Source organism: Helicoverpa zea, chromosome 15, assembly GCF_022581195.2.
Source record: "Helicoverpa zea isolate HzStark_Cry1AcR chromosome 15, ilHelZeax1.1, whole genome shotgun sequence".
NCBI lineage: Eukaryota > Metazoa > Arthropoda > Insecta > Lepidoptera > Noctuidae > Helicoverpa > Helicoverpa zea.
The window spans coordinates 10,775,955-10,793,141 of record NC_061466.1 but is presented as its reverse complement, the minus strand read 5'-3'; the positions used below and the strand labels follow the sequence as shown (position 1 = coordinate 10,793,141).

Below are 17,187 nucleotides of genomic sequence, written 5' to 3'. Positions count from 1 at the left end.
CTCCACTAGAGTCAAGTCGGAGCCAGCTTGCGGCGCAGGAGGAACAGACGATAGACTCGCAGATTGTTGCCCGACGGTCTCAGGTAAAGGGCTGGAACAACTAACAGTCCTGGTGTTGGGTGAACTCGGCACCACGCTTGTATGTTCTACAGGGCTGGTGCTAGAACAGGGAGGGCTTTCCGCAAGACCTCTGACTGGAGTATCCGCCCTATTGTCCCTTAACAGGTTCTTCTTACACTCTGGGCAGCGCCAGCCTGCAGGGACAACGCCTTTTGCTACAACTCCTAAATCTACAAACATATTACAATAATTCACAGTCTTTAGTATTAAGTATCACTTTGTTATTCTTTTGCAAGAGTTAAATCACTTTATTTATAAAAATTACAAGTGTAGGTCGAACAGCTATCCAATATCTTTCTTCAAATTTCCTTAGCTATAAAATGCCCAAAATAATTCCAGATTGAATAACAAGGTATTCATTTACGTATGTGTTATTGACATTGAAATGAATACGAGATCAATTCTCAGTTTGACAAAGGTTCACATTCGTGGCAACATAACACATATTATTATGAATGAGTTCCCGGCAGAACGCGAGCAGTCGCGGGACGCGGCACATTACCATAAATATACTATTTATAAGTCCCAGTAAACATCGCTACATTATGGACATCACTAATTGAATCGCACAACACTACGCAGGACTGACACTCACAGGGAACTGTGTGACACTCCGCGGTATTTATGTATACACATCTGACACATCTAATATTAACTCACTTTATTGGAGGGAACAAGATGTCTCTATTTTGGAATGTAATTATTAAAGGATAGTTGAAATTAATAGCTCATTTAAAAACATTAATGTTAGATTGTGCTCATAATTGAATTAAAAATGTACCATTCTATGCCACGATATTTTTTTTTTGATAACATGTATGTACCTAAATGTGAGCAAGTGATAATAAATACCCAGAAATATAAAAATAGATACAAAACTGTGACACAAACTTATAACAAAAGGCGCAATTATTTGTGAGGCGTGTAATCATAATAAAATAATAGTCCCGGAGCGCAGTGTCGGCAGCGCGGCGCGATAATTTATGCGCGGCCCGTTTACATCGACAAGTTTTAATGTGCGTCCATCGCTCGTGCCGCGAATAATTAACAATGTATGTTGCGCTACTCCACAGAGCCACTTCACTCCGAGCAAACCAACTTTTTAAATATCCGCCGAACAAAAGTGGCCAAGTTTGTTTCCAACTGTCTTTGTGTTAGATTCGTTTGTGTAATCATGCCGTCGGAAATACAACTGCTGAATACAGCTATTATATGACGGCATATTTTATTACTAATTGCTATCAAAACTTCAGTTGATTGTCAGTTTTATGTAAACGTGCTAAAAATATCTAGTTAGGGGTATATTTTGTGTGAATTAAGCTGGTGGCATGGAGCGGCAGAGCGGCTAATTCCCAGCACTATGTGAACTTGTGTTTAACAAGCAGTGATGTATGTGCGCGTGTCACCTGGCCGCGCTACATCAAAGGGCTATTTACGACGCACCCGCGCCGCCCGTCGCGCCACACAGAAGGACCACTCCTCAGAGATCACTCCTTCATTTAGTTGTCACGGTCAAACCCAAATATAATGTCACTCACTTCATACAGCCTTACTAAGCTAGTACCTACTTACCAACTAAGACAGGCTTTTAGGAAGCGTGAACTGGCTCTCCCAAGAACAAAGTCCTCTTAAAACATATTAGTTACATAGAATTCTGTTGAAACAATCTTTCAGCGAAATCCAGATCATTCCTTAAAAAAGATTGTGTGTTTCAGACTATGTATTTTATTTCTGATCTTTGTTTTTAATGAATTCCACGTTACGTGGAACTTCTCAGAAAATTTTATCATTTCACTTCATCCTGTCCCCCCCCCCGCCCCGCGCCCCGCGAGCCCTTTACAACTTCCGCCACAGTTGAATATTACTAAACCATCGGAAATGTTGTGCGCACAATACAATTATCTCAACTGCGATGCTTAACTACGGTTTCACAACCAGAATAGGATAAGATTGTAAGTAGTTTAATGATGAGAAGTAAACGCGAGATGTGTCGGTAACGTGAGCTGTAACTACTGTAACTCGATGACGCATGTCACAGTGGAATAATGCCGAGTAAGTACGGCAAGAGGGGCTTACCGTCATCCAGCTCAGCACCGATAGCTCATACTACAATTAGTATTCCGTATGATATCGCGTCAGGCATGGACGGAGTAATTACCGGCCGCGCGCTTCCCCACACTTATAAATCACTTCAGGATTAGCTTTACTGTTGAAATTGATGTTTTGTTTGATTCCCCTAATCCCTATGTATAAGGATTAACTATGTTGTTTGGATAGTAGCTACAGGTACAAATTGGTTGCAATGCCAGGCAACTTCAGAGACCTTGCAACTGATACAATATATTACCTATCACGTTCATATTCGTCACTAAGTAAAGCTTGGCCGTGTAGCGGTTGTTTGTTCAGCGGCTGAACAAACCCTCGATATTGGGCAGATCTGCGGGAGCCGCCTCGAGCCGCGCCTTATTACCTGCCACAGCTGCGCCGGTACCCCCAGGCTCGTCACCACAGCGCCGACCTTCTCTACTCAATTACACTCCTCGTCCTTCCCGGACCTTACAGGGATAACTTAATTATGTGCGCTAAGATCACTACTTCATAGAATCCTAGTGTAGACGGGTTGCAACTAATGAATGCAGTGATAATATTACATCTGTTCGATAAATCGATGAATTTATTTGAGTAAGCTCAATTTGTGAAACAATACAGTTGCGTGAAGCGCAATAACTGGCATCAGTGCTCCTGAGGCCGGATCAATGGGGCACTCTGCTTTTGTTCAGTCACTTGCTCACTACATCAATAGCTAATTTCGCGATATCAACGAGTCGTGAATGAACGAATGAATGTCTGTCGTCAATATTGGCCGCGTCGGCAGATTCCATTCTGTCGGCGACCGCGCGACTATTTATTGCTTCAACGTGATATTTTAGCGGCACATTACAAATGTATAGGGCGACATTTCTTTTACAACTCGACTCATAAAATCTCGTTGAATATAAATTGGATTAGTTAATTAAGTTGAATTCAAATAATTTATCGTCTTGTGACTGTATTTTGTCATCCATCGCTGAACAAGGATTTTTCGGCAAGCTTGATGATACTAGAAACTGATTGCTTTGAGCTGTAATTTATTCAAAAAAACTGTGTTATTAAGCCGGTGCGTGGGGCCCTTAGCGCGGGCATCACGTACACAATTTACCTGACGCGGGTAATGAGGTGCGCACACACGCGGATAACATCGGCAGCGCGCTGTTTGCTCGCTGAACGTGCGCCTGAACATATTACATGAGACGGCTTTGCCTCATAATACACTATTAGGGCGTTCAAAGATATTGGCTTCACCGGAATTTTTTGGATATATTAATAGTATTAGCTCAAGCTGCCGGGATGAAAAACAAACAGTTTGAAGAAAGTGCCGGTAGTCGGCCGTGCGAGCATGCCTCGTCACTTCACTGATACTGTGATATGGAACTGTGTTAACTAGCAGTGCCATTGATTTTGTATTCATTGTACTTATTGCACTTGTGCCACAATTTGATTGAAATGTTAGTGTTGTATTTTAGCAGTAAATTATAATTTTTGCGTGAGACGAGTTAATGGGCGAGATTTGACGTGAGCGATGTGAATATTCCGCCGACATTGGTATATTTTTGTGACAAGTCGCGTATGGCATATATGGATGATAACGTGTGCCGGAAGTATTTCAGGAATTGTTCGGCAGCAGTGTTGCCAGCGCCGGCACATTCCTGCGCTAGTTTATTCATCGCACAGCGAGCGATGCGCGCCGCTGTCACAAAAATGACAGGACAGAATATCTCGGCGATATTTTAGTCCAAACCTATACGGATTTCGGGTTTCCAATACGTTAGCTGTACGATTTTATCGGAAGAGAAAAAAATCCAACAGTTAGAACTACGCGGAATCCGGGAGAATATCCGGGATTGACTCATAGCGACGGCAGCACTTAACCATTTGAAATGTTTTGTAGAGACCGTCGTCTATTTGAAATCCGTATCTTTATCGTATATATTTAAGTTCGCATTTGGAGTAATTTAGATTTAGACCTATTTCTTGAAATTTGTTTTGGAGAAAAGAAAAATCACCAAGTACTGTATCTACTTTGCCCCCCAAGGTTCCGTCATCAAGGTACCAAACGTTGAATTCCGAATTTAGCTGCCGAATTATTGGGTTTATGGCTAAACTGAAAATCACAGGCCCGAGTGGGTCACCCTGCTGACAGCCAACAGAAGATTCCAGAAGGTTGTCCTGATATAGTAATTTAGATGGATGTCTGTAGCATTGCCAAATAAAACTGTAAATTTGGGGTAACTCTTTTTTCGTTTCTGCCAGCAAGGTGTCCCTATTGACTGAATTAAAGGCATTCTTTATGTCAACCTTCATTATGACCTCTCCTTTGCCACAATTTAAATAGGTCGATAACGCGTGCACGGCAGCCTCGCAGCCCCCTCTTGAGCCGTAACCCAGCTGAAGGGGCTGAAATTTTTCCGAAACACCCTCACTACAAAATTTACAGCAAATCTTGGCTACCGTGCGACGGTAAGTAGTCCCTACGGCAATTGGACGAATGCCGCCATCCCTCTTGCGTAGGGCGCAGAGGTTCGCTCCATACAAGACGTCGATGACGGCCTCGTCCACCTTGCCGGCGAGCATAAGGTTGACCAGGGCTGTAAGCTCCTTCAAGAGCGACTCACCAGCTTCCCCGGCGCTTGGGCAGGTAAGGTCCTTAAGGTGTTGCGGACTCAAGCCGTCGAGGCCGCCTGCGGAACCGCTCCTGAAGGAGCCTATTGCCGTGCTCAATTGTCGACCTGTAATAATGAGGGTATGGGTGTCCGGATCAGGGGGGTCGGGAAAAGAAAGGTCATCGGATGGGGCAGGGTGTTTGCTCTCCAAAGCGGAAAGTGTTTCTGGAGAACAAGGTGCCACCACATCACTGCTGAAAAGAATCCTCGCTGCACCACTTATGTCACCTTCACTTAACTTGGATTCTACCAGGTAGGGGATGCTCCTCGAATAGGTAGAGCCTGTTGTCGGTGATTTAGTGTCGAAATCTCTGGCCGAAACATTACAATTATCTTTAATTTGGGTCGTTAAGGACTTTTTGGATGCCAAATTTTTTTGAATATGTAAGATTCTATAAGGGAAGGTGAGTAAGTTCTCCCAAGCACGTTGCGAGTTCTCCCGTGCAGCCAGGCGGACACAACCTGCCAAATGTTGAGCTACTAAAGTCCTGGCGCCTCGGGGAACCCGCTTTAGGATTGGAATTGTGTTTTTGAATTTTGAAAGTCTTTTCCAAAACGGTTCCAAAGGTGTGTCGGTATCTGGGTTTGTCGGGGTTAGTGTGGGAGGAACTGCACTTTGGGATTTATGTGTCTTCCCAATGTGCACGTTCAAACCCCGCTTACCTTTAAAAAAACGTGCTTGGGGGCACAGCGGGCATCTCAGGGCATCCAGAGATGTTGAAGATTGACAAGCACTTACACTCCCATCACCATTACTATACATCTGGGTGCATCGCTACTTATTTGTATACACTTATAACTATTAATTTTCCACAAAAGAATATTTACAATAATAAAAGTAACAAATCAAAATAGCACTCAAAAACACAAATAATCAAAATGTCAATTTGACGCAGTCGCGCTGGTTTCGGCACATTTCGGCGCGGGACTCACTGGCCAGCCCCGGCCGGCCAGTGCCGCGCCCCGGCTTCTCAGGTGGTAGCCTGCGTTTTATATAGAAGGTCCGATGCTTATGATTCTGAGGCTGTTAAAATCGGACACGTATGCATTCAGTACCACGGAGACTCGGCCGTGCAGCAGTTCTACTGCGGCGCCAGCGTGTTCGTGACAGGCGGCTACGGATTCCTCGGCAAGCAGCTAGTGGAGGAACTCTTCAGGATACTATTTCTCAATTTAATAAAAATTCTTCCCTTACAAATGACAGCTAATGTCAATTTTTTTTTCATTCTTATACGAACATTCAAAATTCAAAAAAAGTTAGTAAATAAAATTTAAATCTATGTTTGTGCACTTTACTTATTATGCACAATGTCTGTGCGGTCACGTGGAATTTGTCGGCGGAAGCGGAAGGGATATATACAGATACTTTCTCTCCGATAGGCATAATGCTCAAGTCCTCAAGGTGAAAGTGAATGCAACTGGACCGGTGTCTCTGCGTCGCCTGCCGCAGGACGCGGGGCGCAGGGGAGAGGGGAGGGGGGGGTCTAGGGTTGTCGCTCGGCGTGATGTAGGGCTGCGTTTCGGCACAATCATGTCGAGCAAAAAAATAATTGTGCTATATTTCAGCAGAAAGCGCTATTTCGCGGTTCATTACTGTAATGGACGAAATAAAGTGCATGCGGCGACCGACGACGGAACTCGTCCGGTCGAACATCATATATTGTACTTTCCGTACTTATGGACATTTTGTAACCATTCTAAAAGCCTTACTTTAACTCTTACGCTGGTAGCTGTCGTAATATTTGGTTGAAACAAAAACATATTTAAACCAACCCCAGTGGGCACTTAGGTACTCACAAGCCACTGTAATGTTCAGTGTAGCAGAAACCCCTAACGCTAAATTCGTTTAAGATTTACGAGCACCATAACAACAAACAAAAAACTTGTGTGTGGCCCTGACACTTGGAGCGCATGACTCGCGGTGCACGGAGTAATGGCGGTCACAACTATGGCGACGCAAGATGTTGTGTATGTAAGACAATCCCATATGTGACGTCCTCGGCGCGGCGAGCGAGCCTGTGACGCATCGCGCTCGTGTCAGCGCTTCCTGCGGTGCCCTACCACACCCTCTGTACGTCTGAACTTTATGCTTCCACTAAGTAAGTATTAACATCGCCGAGTAATGCAGGAAGAAACGTAGCGCACATCGATACGCCCCACTAGACGAGAGAGCTTATTGTGATAAAGATACGGATTTCAAATAGACGACGGTCTCTACAAAACATTTCAAATGGTTAAGTGCTGCCGTCGCTATGAGTCAATCCCGGATATTCTCCCGGATTCCGCGTAGTTCTAACTGTTGGATTTTTTTCTCTTCCGATAAAATCGTACAGCTAACGTATTGGAAACCCGAAATCCGTATAGGTTTGGACTAAAATATCGCCGAGATATTCTGTCCTGTCATTTTTGTGACAGCGGCGCGCATCGCTCGCTGTGCGATGAATAAACTAGCGCAGGAATTGTTCGGCAGCAGTGTTGCCAGCGCCGGCACATTCCTGCGCTAGTTTATTCCTGCGCTATTTTATCCGGGATTGACTCATAGCGACGGCAGCACTTAACCATTTGAAATGTTTTGTAGAGACCGTCGTCTATTTGAAATCCGTATCTTTATCACAATAAGCTCTCTCGTCTAGTGGGGCGTATCGATGTGCGCTACGTTTCTTCCTGCATTACTCGGCGATGTTAATACTTACTTAGTGGAAGCATAAAGTTCAGACGTACAGAGGGTGTGGTAGGGCACCGCAGGAAGCGCTGACACGAGCGCGATGCGTCACAGGCTCGCTCGCCGCGCCGAGGACGTCACATATGGGATTGTCTTACATACACAACATCTTGCGTCGCCATAGTTGTGACCGCCATTACTCCGTGCACCGCGAGTCATGCGCTCCAAGTGTCAGGGCCACACACAAGTTTTTTGTTTGTTGTTATGGTGCTCGTAAATCTTAAACGAATTTAGCGTTAGGGGTTTCTGCTACACTGAACATTACAGTGGCTTGTGAGTACCTAAGTGCCCACTGGGGTTGGTTTAAATATGTTTTTGTTTCAACCAAATATTACGACAGCTACCAGCGTAAGAGTTAAAGTAAGGCTTTTAGAATGGTTACAAAATGTCCATAAGTACGGAAAGTACAATATATGATGTTCGACCGGACGAGTTCCGTCGTCGGTCGCCGCATGCACTTTATTTCGTCCATTACAGTAATGAACCGCGAAATAGCGCTTTCTGCTGAAATATAGCACAATTATTTTTTTGCTCGACATGATTGTGCCGAAACGCAGCCCTACATCACGCCGAGCGACAACCCTAGACCCCCCCCTCCCCTCTCCCCTGCGCCCCGCGTCCTGCGGCAGGCGACGCAGAGACACCGGTCCAGTTGCATTCACTTTCACCTTGAGGACTTGAGCATTATGCCTATCGGAGAGAAAGTATCTGTATATATCCCTTCCGCTTCCGCCGACAAATTCCACGTGACCGCACAGACATTGTGCATAATAAGTAAAGTGCACAAACATAGATTTAAATTTTATTTACTAACTTTTTTTGAATTTTGAATGTTCGTATAAGAATGAAAAAAAAATTGACATTAGCTGTCATTTGTAAGGGAAGAATTTTTATTAAATTGAGAAATAGTATCCTGAAGAGTTCCTCCACTAGCTGCTTGCCGAGGAATCCGTAGCCGCCTGTCACGAACACGCTGGCGCCGCAGTAGAACTGCTGCACGGCCGAGTCTCCGTGGTACTGAATGCATACGTGTCCGATTTTAACAGCCTCAGAATCATAAGCATCGGACCTTCTATATAAAACGCAGGCTACCACCTGAGAAGCCGGGGCGCGGCACTGGCCGGCCGGGGCTGGCCAGTGAGTCCCGCGCCGAAATGTGCCGAAACCAGCGCGACTGCGTCAAATTGACATTTTGATTATTTGTGTTTTTGAGTGCTATTTTGATTTGTTACTTTTATTATTGTAAATATTCTTTTGTGGAAAATTAATAGTTATAAGTGTATACAAATAAGTAGCGATGCACCCAGATGTATAGTAATGGTGATGGGAGTGTAAGTGCTTGTCAATCTTCAACATCTCTGGATGCCCTGAGATGCCCGCTGTGCCCCCAAGCACGTTTTTTTAAAGGTAAGCGGGGTTTGAACGTGCACATTGGGAAGACACATAAATCCCAAAGTGCAGTTCCTCCCACACTAACCCCGACAAACCCAGATACCGACACACCTTTGGAACCGTTTTGGAAAAGACTTTCAAAATTCAAAAACACAATTCCAATCCTAAAGCGGGTTCCCCGAGGCGCCAGGACTTTAGTAGCTCAACATTTGGCAGGTTGTGTCCGCCTGGCTGCACGGGAGAACTCGCAACGTGCTTGGGAGAACTTACTCACCTTCCCTTATAGAATCTTACATATTCAAAAAAATTTGGCATCCAAAAAGTCCTTAACGACCCAAATTAAAGATAATTGTAATGTTTCGGCCAGAGATTTCGACACTAAATCACCGACAACAGGCTCTACCTATTCGAGGAGCATCCCCTACCTGGTAGAATCCAAGTTAAGTGAAGGTGACATAAGTGGTGCAGCGAGGATTCTTTTCAGCAGTGATGTGGTGGCACCTTGTTCTCCAGAAACACTTTCCGCTTTGGAGAGCAAACACCCTGCCCCATCCGATGACCTTTCTTTTCCCGACCCCCCTGATCCGGACACCCATACCCTCATTATTACAGGTCGACAATTGAGCACGGCAATAGGCTCCTTCAGGAGCGGTTCCGCAGGCGGCCTCGACGGCTTGAGTCCGCAACACCTTAAGGACCTTACCTGCCCAAGCGCCGGGGAAGCTGGTGAGTCGCTCTTGAAGGAGCTTACAGCCCTGGTCAACCTTATGCTCGCCGGCAAGGTGGACGAGGCCGTCATCGACGTCTTGTATGGAGCGAACCTCTGCGCCCTACGCAAGAGGGATGGCGGCATTCGTCCAATTGCCGTAGGGACTACTTACCGTCGCACGGTAGCCAAGATTTGCTGTAAATTTTGTAGTGAGGGTGTTTCGGAAAAATTTCAGCCCCTTCAGCTGGGTTGCGGCTCAAGAGGGGGCTGCGAGGCTGCCGTGCACGCGTTATCGACCTATTTAAATTGTGGCAAAGGAGAGGTCATAATGAAGGTTGACATAAAGAATGCCTTTAATTCAGTCAATAGGGACACCTTGCTGGCAGAAACGAAAAAAGAGTTACCCCAAATTTACAGTTTTATTTGGCAATGCTACAGACATCCATCTAAATTACTATATCAGGACAACCTTCTGGAATCTTCTGTTGGCTGTCAGCAGGGTGACCCACTCGGGCCTGTGATTTTCAGTTTAGCCATAAACCCAATAATTCGGCAGCTAAATTCGGAATTCAACGTTTGGTACCTTGATGACGGAACCTTGGGGGGCAAAGTAGATACAGTACTTGGTGATTTTTCTTTTCTCCAAAACAAATTTCAAGAAATAGGTCTAAATCTAAATTACTCCAAATGCGAACTTTTTGTACCGGACAATACTGACAGACAAGACACACTTTCAAAATTCAATGCAATAGCCCCGGATATTAAATTAATTGATAAGAACTCTCTTACCACAGCACAGCATTTATGCTGAGCGCTGTCCCTTTCACGCACGAGTGACGCAATTGCAGCGTTCTTTTTTCCTTTTTATGTTCACTGTATTGTTTGTTTTGTGCCATATTTACTTATTTGTTTCTTGCGTCATTCGTGTGTTCGAAATAAATGGATTTTCTTTCTTTCTTTCTTTCTTTCTCTTTGTCTCCTTGGTTCCCCAATATATGAAAATTCATTTTCGAATTTTATTCAGGACAAAATACAAAATTTCAATCATATTTCGGAAAGGCTGCTCCAAATTAACATGCACTCAGCCATTACAATCATTAGATATTGTTGTTTTGGCCCAAAATTAACATACTATTTGCGCGCTTCCACTCTATGGAAGCACACAAACCTTTTGGAACAACTTGACCAAATTATCAGACACACATTATCATCAATTTTAAATGTGGCCCTAGACGACCGAGCCTGGGTTCAGGCTACTCTTCCCATTCGCATGGGAGGGCTTGGCGTCCGCAAAATTTCTAGTATAAGTTTACCGGCCTTTATATCCTCCGTCCGTGGTACTGAGAAATTGACCAGGAAAATTCTCCCTTCCACACTGGTCAATTGCGAGGTACCATGCCTGGCTGAGGCTGTAGAGGCTTGGAAAATCACCTGCCCGAATATTGATCTACCCGTCAACCCATCCTCTCAGAGACAGTGGGATGAGCCGCTCTGCAGAGCTACACGGAATAATCTGATTAATACGTCAATTTCTTCTGCAGAGCGAGCGCGCCTTCTGGCTGTGGGCGAATGGGAGTCGGGTTTATGGCTTCTGGCACTTCCGTCGTCAAACATAGGCACCTTGTTTGACGACACCACTTTCCGGCTAGCTATTTGCTTGCGATTGGGTGCTCCTTGTTGCTCTCCTCACCGCTGCCCATGTGGTGAAGCTGTCAGCAGCCTTGGACACCACGGCTTGTCATGTAGCCGCAGCGCCGGCCGTTTTGCACGGCATGCGAATATCAATGACATAATCCGTCGCGCTCTTGTTGCCGTCGGCGTTCCAGCCATATAAGAACCCAATGGTCTGGCACGCGACGATGGCAAGAGACCAGACGGTATGTCGTTGTTCCCGTGGAAGATGGGTAGGTCTTTAGTATGGGACGCGACCTGTGTCGATACTCTTGCACCATCTCACCTTCCTAGCTCGGCGCGATGTGCTGGTTCCGCTGCTGCGGCTGCAGAGGACCTCAAACGGCGCAAATATAGTACCCTGGTGGGTAACTATACCTTTGAGCCGTTTGGGGTTGAAACCCTCGGGCCGTGGGGCCCAAGTGCTCATCTCCTATATAAGGATATCGCTAGGCGACTTGCTGACACTTCAGGTGACCCAAGGGCTGGTTTTTATTTTGGCCAAAAAGTAAGCATTGCCATCCAACGTGGCAATGCTGCCAGCCTCTTGGGTACACTCCCGGTGGGCAGCGATGAGGAGGAGTAAGTGTATATATTAGGTAATAAGTTAGTTGTATGTTGTATATATATTTATTAGTAACTAATTAGCCGTAAAATTAAATTATAGACTTTTTTTGTACATAAAATAAGTTACTGTAAGGTAATTATCTATGGGCCATTTGATGCCTGATAATAAAGTTTAAATTATAATAAATAATACCGTAGTATGAGCTTGTAATAATCAGAGATAAAACCCTTTGCTACAATGAGTGCCATTGTCATTACAGTACGTTACGTGCAGATTTTCTGTGCGTTTACACCATGCGGCACACAGTGCGACCCCGCTTTAACGTATGCTCCTATAGTGGATATTAAATGAGTCGAACATCCCGAGTGTTCCGCGCTACGACACTCGGTGACGAGTAATATCAGCACATTTCTCTCCAGCCGGTGCTTCAGATTCTTTAGTAAACCAGCCCTCAACGAACCTAATATAAATGAAAAAATAATATAATACAAAGAATGTTACGTGCGCGCCTTTTAATTACGTAATGGAAGAGCCAGCTACAGCGATTGACAAAAACTTGTGAACGAACATCTCCGCCAGCCTCCGCTAACGCTGAATAATCTCGATAAGTTATTTTTGATGGAACATCGCAGCAAGATTAATAGGACGCTTTGTCGCCGGAGCGAGACCTTAACTGTGACGTGTCTCAATTTATATTCTTTTTATGGAGCCGAGTCGGAGACTGAAAACTTCAGCGCGGATACAAAAACAAAGCCGGGTTTGACCACTGCGGAGGTGACAGAGAAGGTTATAATTGGTCAATGTTCATTACAAAAACATACAATTTAAGGTTAAGCTTAGATGCAGTCTAGTGTGCAACGTCATGTCCGTCTTAGTTTCAGTCGTGTTAAATAGATGGCGCCACTAGTCTGGTGTGACGTCATGTCCGAGTACTCTGACGCAACACCGAGCGCTAGTGACGCACAATTCCGGCACCATGAGTCAGTTCGCATTGAGCCGCGGTCGACTCCGGACGTGCTTGCTACGCGCTCCGTGGAGTGTCTTGTGATTTGTGACTTGATTATTGTTCCTGACTAGTAGATAGTTTATTACAAGTGTTAACCAAAGTTTTGTGACTAGTATTTCGTGTCCTCAACAATACCTCTATCACCTGATGACGAACCCCTCCAATATATTGCTTCTCATCATTTCCACGTATGTCGTTTGTTTTGTATATCAATTTGACGCAAGAGGCTTCTGTGCTGTATAGGATAGTAGCGCGAGGTGACGCATGCTCGCGCTGTGTTGTTTAAAATTCATATTATGAAAATTTAACATTTTTATCCAAGCCATTACATTTGGGCCCTGACGTAGGTAAATTATTTCGTTCGTTTATTGAGATGAGTAGTTCCCGGTGGCCAAGTTTGTATACAGGGTGTTCGCACCTGCTGCTACTTGCTGCTGAAATTCGCTCCACTGGACGGCACAGCCGGAAACACACAGATACTCCAACCTAGCACAAGTGCCACACATACGGATTATATTCTACTGTTAAATCAAATGAAATGAGCGTTACTCGTACTTTCGTCTTTCATCTGTTTGCGGTTTTGGGTGTAAGCAAGCGTTGCAACACATATGTTTACAGTTCAAATGATATAGTAACCATGGATGACGTAGAATTTGAGCGCTCTCCGAGAGACTTGGGTAGAAATCTGGTGTGAAATATCCATCGGGAACCAATCCTTGTTTGTGAAAACATATTGCTATGTATGTATGTATCGTCTCGGTCACCGTGTTCAGTGTGGCGTGGTCAAGTGTTTAGCTTTAAGACCGCACCGCGGATTTTTTGATTTTAGATAGCTCCGCCCACTACACTTCCGCGTCTATCGCGTCGCGCAAGCTATACTCTTCACTCAATGTGTAAAATTTGAATTTCGCGCCAATCGCACACGCCGAGGTCAGCGCGGGGTCAGGAGAACCGAACAGGGAAGATAGGGAGCCGCAACTTACCTAAGTTTTTTATTTTTTGATCGGATTTTTTTTTTGTTGTACTTACAAAAATTATTTGTAATGAAAACTTTTTATGAAGAGTAATATGATAATTTGGACGCGTATGGTTGTGTGTATGTATGTGTGGTGTGTCGTGTATGTGTGTTTGTATATCCAGAACGGATGAATCGATATGTATTTAGGTTTTTTTGTTTGAAATGAAATTAATCGGGAGTGTTCCTAGCTTTATTTGGTGAATATCGGCCCAAGATGGCCGCCGCCACAAAATGGCGAATAACATATTTTTTTTACAATTCCTTCAGTATGGATATCAAATGAAAGGGCTTGATTAGTATGTAGAATCATGTATAATATTATTTAAAGTCCAAGATAGCCACCGCCAGAAAATGCTGAATTGCATTGTTTTTTTATAGCTCTCTCAATATGGGTATCAAATGAAAGCGTTTGACCAGTGTTAAATAATTTATACTAATGTTATAAAGAGGGAAGATTTGATTGTTTGTTTCTGTGGATTGTATAAGCTCTGAAACTGCTTAACTGATTTGATTTGCTTTCACAATTAGAGATTTACACTATCCCCAGTGAATGTAGGCCATATTTTATCCGGGCACAGGAAGAAGTTCCCCGGGAATGCGGCTAAAATCGCGTTAAACAGCTAGTAAAAATTAAGTGGTTAAGGAATAAAAGCGTCGCAGATCTTGTGTGTTATGTATGCTATAAATGTATGTAGTGAAGCTGTAAGGTATCAAAGAAGTAATGAAGCTAAGTAATTCATTTTTAAACATATTTATTAAAACTGAAATATAAATAATAATATAATGTAAAAAAAAAAGAATTTATAGTATAACACGGTCTCCATAGATTTTTTGTTCTCAGAGTGCTTATAGTAAGTTCAACTCAGTCTTGCGCGCGGTTATGTGTGGGTAACCCTTGTACATATACAGTGACTTTGTGTGCGTGACAAGAGGTACAGTCGGGTACAAATACAGTTATTTAGGGGTTACGGCTGTTTAAGGAAAAACAGTTATTACGTAATTTAATGTTTATTTATCTGTGTAAATATCTATTGAAATTATTAAGTTAGTTTTTGATTTGTTTAATACCCAATAAAAATATTTATTTATTTATAATGATGCACGTACGACGCGACCTCCGGTGCTCCAATACTATTGCCATTGAAAGAGCAATTGAGCTGAATCGGGGGTCAAAGGTGTTCGTACAATCTCTTGGAAGAAGCCACTTGACGAAGCTGACCACAACAAGTGGAGAAGTCGTTTCTTCGGTGCCGGCAGTCCTTTCGGAAGTGGAAAATTTCTATGGCCGGTTATACGCATCGCATGCATCTCGACCTGATCCCGGAAATGAGGATTCTAGAGCCACATTAAAACGCCATTTCACCGAAGACCTGCCAGAAGTCAGCAGTGGCGAAATCGAGATCGCTCTGAGACAGCTCAAAAATGGAAAAGCCCCTGGCGAGGATGGCATTACAACAGAGCTTTTAAAAGCAGGAGGTAAGCCCGTACTGGGGGAGCTCCAGAAGCTTTTTAATGCCGTCCTGTTTGAAGGGAGAACTCCAGAGGCGTGGAGTAGGAGTGTTGTCGTCCTGTTCTTCAAAAAGGGAGACAAAACCCAGTTGAAGAACTATCGACCCATTTCCCTCCTAAGCCACGTATATAAGCTGTTCTCAAGAGTGATCACGAACCGACTTGCGCGAAGACTCGACGAATTCCAACCACCGGAGCAGGCTGGGTTTCGGAGCGGATACGGCACCATAGACCACATCCACACAGTGCGGCAGATTATACAGAAGACCGAAGAGTATAATCAGCCCCTGTGTCTAGCATTTGTGGACTATGAGAAGGCCTTTGACTCGGTTGAAATCTGGTCTGTTCTGGAGTCCCTGCAGCGTTGTCAAGTAGATTGGCGATACATCCAAGTGGTGAGATGTCTTTACGAAGCCGCTACAATGTCCGTCCAAGTACAGAATCAGCAAACAAGGCCCATACCGTTGCATCGAGGAGTGAGACAAGGTGATGTTATTTCCCCGAAACTGTTCACTAATGCAATGGAGGATATGTTCAAGACGCTGAACTGGAAAGGACGCGGCATCAACATCAATGGCGAACACATCTCTCACTTGAGATTTGCTGACGATATCGTCATCATGGCGGAAACGCTGCAGGACCTACAACAGATGCTGAACGACCTGGCTGAATCTTCTCTACGCATCGGCCTACGGATGAACTTGGACAAAACCAAGGTCATGTTCAATGAACATGTTCTACCGGAACCGATTGCGATACACGGCGCCGTTCTCGAAGTTGTTCGGAAATATGTATACCTCGGGCAGACATTGCAGTTAGGTAGAAACAACTTTGAGGACGAGGTGAATAGGAGAATTCAGTTGGGTTGGGCTGCATTTGGGAAGCTACGTCGAGTCCTAACATCGTCGATCCCACAGTGCCTAAAGACAAAAGTCTTCAATCAGTGCGTCCTACCTGTCATGACTTACGGAGCCGAAACGTGGACACTGACGGTACGGCTGGTCCACAAGTTCAAAGTCGCTCAGCGGGCTATGGAAAGAGCTATGCTCGGCGTTTCTCTGAGGGATCGCATCAGAAATGAGGTAATCCGTCAGAGAACCAAGGTCGTCGACATAGCCTACCGAATCAGCAAGCTGAAGTGGCAGTGGGCTGGCCATATTAGCCGAAGAACCGATAACCGTTGGGGTAAACGAGTTCTAGAGTGGAGACCACGCCTCGGCAAACGTAGTGTAGGACGTCCTCAGGCACGGTGGAGTGATGACTTGCGCAAGACGGCTGGCAGGAGCTGGATGCGAGAAGCCGAAAATAGATCTCAGTGGCGTGCACTTGGAGAGGCCTATGTCCAGCAGTGGACTGCGATAGGCTGATGATGATGATGAAAATTTCAGATCCATTGGTAAGCGGGTAGTCCTATAATTTGGCATGGCAAACGGCTATCAAAATCACGGTGGCGTCTTAATAAGTGATGGCTGTTTATTTGTGAGGGATCCGAGTATCGGCCGGTCGAATTGACTATGTTGTTATTATAGTTACCAAACTAACTCGCTTATTTTGGTACTGTCTGTCCGCAAACAAAAATATTCCGTATTTGTATATACTTACTTAACAGCTGGACACAAGGCCGATGGATCAATCTCTTAAATTATTTTAAAGCCACGAAGCGATTTCAGGCCGGCCGGACCCCGAGACCCGCACTACTATGTAGGTACCTA

At 44.6% G+C, this 17,187-nt stretch overlaps 1 protein-coding gene across 3 annotated transcripts in view; it reads left to right on the top strand.

Moving 5' to 3' along the window:
* LOC124636863 (lachesin-like) overlaps positions 1-17,187 on the top strand; it is a 107,854-nt gene that overhangs the window by 26,706 nt on the left and 63,961 nt on the right. The window contains exon 1 of one of the 3 annotated variants that reach the window (XM_047173064.1): positions 12,932-13,136. The exons of the other annotated variants lie outside the window; for them this stretch is intronic. The gene's annotated coding sequence lies outside the window, so the exon portion shown is untranslated. Of the gene's footprint in view, positions 1-12,931; positions 13,137-17,187 lie in introns of those variants that run through there. 3 annotated transcript variants of the gene reach the window in all.